Source organism: Ranitomeya variabilis, chromosome 2, assembly GCF_051348905.1.
Source record: "Ranitomeya variabilis isolate aRanVar5 chromosome 2, aRanVar5.hap1, whole genome shotgun sequence".
Taxonomy (NCBI): domain Eukaryota; kingdom Metazoa; phylum Chordata; class Amphibia; order Anura; family Dendrobatidae; genus Ranitomeya; species Ranitomeya variabilis.
Window position 1 is genome coordinate 725,769,794 of NC_135233.1, and position 2,944 is coordinate 725,772,737.

Genomic DNA, 2,944 nt, shown 5'->3' on the forward strand with positions numbered 1-2,944 from the left:
TGGTCGGCCGATTTCATTCGACTCGACTTTTAAGACAGTCGGGTTTCACAAAACCCGACTCGACCCTAAAAAACTAAAGGTCGCTCAACCCTAGTGGTATTAGGAAGGTCAAATACAGACATTGCATTAGCAGACACATAATTACTGCCCTCATATTTCTGTTTGCCTTCATATTGTGGCAGTCATGGATCATAAAAATGAGAACTCTCATATACAACTACCTGAGTACTGTACAAAATAAAGACATAAGGAGACCGATCATTGATTTTAAACATATTTTATTAAAAACAATCTTTACCTCTACCTAAAGCCAATGATCCAGAAGAAGGTAAAAAACCTGAACACGTTCAGCCAATGTGTATTACAGGGAAAAATTCCGTCTTGACCCCGGGAAAAGGCGATCAGTTCGAGAACCCTGGATCAAGGCCATACTACAACTAACTAACTGATACATATACAACAATGATATTCAATATGGAGACTCGTTTCTGGATAGCAGATCTGTGTCCTGGTAAATCGCCTCACCTTTCCTCATCAGACCAGACCCTGAAGCTCATAGCTTGGCTATGTTCATCTCCCCTGTAAAAAAAAACAGAACACTACCCCCCCACACACAGAACACTACCCCCCACACAGAACACTACCCCCTACAAACAATACCCCTTAATATACAGACATAGGATTTTTGCATCATATCAGGACCATTATACAGTTGGCAAACAAATAAAGTTGCACTCTATAGTGCTAAATCATGTAAATATGTGTGTTCTACTCCTTATACAGTTTCGTTATACAGCAGACACCTAAACAATATGATGTCATGATGCACTGATTCCAGGATTAGATCCATATAATCAGCATATAATGACATCATAAGACAACAAATATAATGTACAGACATATTAAATGATTAAAACTAAACAATCGTGTGGCTCTCTTTAGATTCTTCAGTCTTCCTTCCAGGATCCACATTATCTCCCTGGTAAGAAAAAAAATAATATGAGGGGAAGTATCTGAATAAAACCTGTAGAAAGAGTCATAAATATGCTGTACTTTATGCCAGATAACAAGCCCCCTTTTCTCTGCATTTTTAAGCTGAGACGTAGACACTTAAAATGGTGTAATAAATTTGTTTTTTAGAAAAAAGTTGCAAATGCAGTTATATATAAGTAAAATAAACAAAATAAAATAGGAAAATAAAATGGTAAAATAAATAAATAAATAAATAAATAAATAAATAAAAAGAAAGTAAAGTAAACAAATAAACATATTTTCCCCCAATGTATGTACACCGACCTCTGTCCCATGTGGGGGAATAATGGTACATTTTTTGCCCCAATAGGCTTAAATTAAAGTGACAGGACCACCAACAACAATCTGTGCCAGCCACAGATACAACTTCAAGTGTCACTGACCATAGTAGCGACAGTGGTGTCTCCATCCGTGGTGCGATCTTTGTGCTGACCTCTCTGATGTCCCCATGGTTGCTGCATAGAACTCTGTGTCCAACATTCTGCTGTGTGACCTCACATAGAACCTTCATCACTCAAGTCTAGAGATTCTACCAGCAAGGACTGAAGAAAATAAAGCCACAATCTGTAGACTTGGCTGTAAGGCGCTAAGGCGCTAAGTTCACTAACTTAAATCCCTGTAAGGTTTCTTATTTACCTGTATCCTCAATCCAGAGAATTGAAATGAGAGTCTGTGTCCTTGATCCTGGATCCCCTGCTCTCCTCATCTTCATCTCTTGAAATGACAGTCTGTGTCCTCGATCCTGAATCCTCCGCTCTCGTCGTCTTCATCTCTTGAAATGACAGTCTGTGTTCTCGATCCTGAATCCTCCGCTCTCATCGTCTTCATCTTCTGAAATAAGCTTCTGCCCCAGAACACCCGTTTGTATAGACCCACAGTCATTGTGACATCATGCTGTGAAGTAACAATGGCCTCCTGTATTTGATGATGTCACCTGTATTTGATGATGTCACATATGACCATGAGTGAAATCTCCACAGGTATTAATTAATATTGACAACAAATAGTAATAATATGGCAGATCACATTGGTTACCATCAAGGCAGGAGGAGCCGGGCGATTAAGGAAAAGTTCCCAAAGGTAAAAAGCATTATACTGCGTCTGAAAAAAATAAAGGACTTGATAATAATTTACCTAAAACGTAATTAAATTCTAGGCCCTATGACAACACTTCCCCCTTTTTACAGCATTACACTGTTACCAACGGAACAAAGACATCATTCACAAAACTACTAACAAAACTTTAGCAATTGCCCATAGCAGCCAGTCTGATTCCACCTTTAGTGTATTTATTATTATTTATTTATATAGCAGCATTGATTCCATGGTGCTGTACATGAGAAGGGGTTACATACAAGTTACAGATATCATGTACAGTAAGCAAACTAACAATGACAGACTGGTACAGAGGGGCGAGGACCCTGCCCTTGTGGGCTTACATTCTACAGGGTGGAGGGGAAACACCTTAAAACAAGAACACTAAGTGTTTCTTTGCTGGTGATTCACCTAGCAATGCAGAAATGACAAAAGAGCAGAAATCATTGTCTATGAGAGAAACCATTCCTATTGTTTAACATTTTCACACACACATTTTCACACATTTTGTAGGTGCAGGAACTATGGACATTCCAGTTTTTGTGGAACTACAACTTACAGCATTCTCAGCATAGAGCACAGGATAAATATGAACAAAAGTTCAAGAATTGCTTTCTATTTATATTTTCATGACATTCACCATGCGGCAGGGATGGACTGAGATTGAAATGAAGCCCTGGCATTTGAAATCACACGGGCCCAGGCTGTCCTCGCCCCCGAGCACCAGATGGGGATATATTACTAATATTACCCTGCCTGGAAGAAATCAAGATTTCATAAAAGACTAATATTTCTAATAATACCAATAATATTACTA

At 38.7% G+C, this 2,944-nt stretch overlaps 1 long non-coding RNA gene across 1 annotated transcript; it reads right to left on the reverse strand.

Annotated features, from left to right (window-relative positions):
• Positions 1 to 271: 271 nt before the first annotated feature.
• LOC143809875 (uncharacterized) lies at positions 272 to 2,275 on the reverse strand. Its single transcript, XR_013222504.1, has 3 exons — positions 1,669 to 2,275; positions 1,416 to 1,574; positions 272 to 979 (listed from the first exon to the last, which is right to left on the reverse strand). It is a non-coding gene; the product is annotated as an uncharacterized LOC143809875 (long non-coding RNA).
• Positions 2,276 to 2,944: the final 669 nt, after the last annotated feature.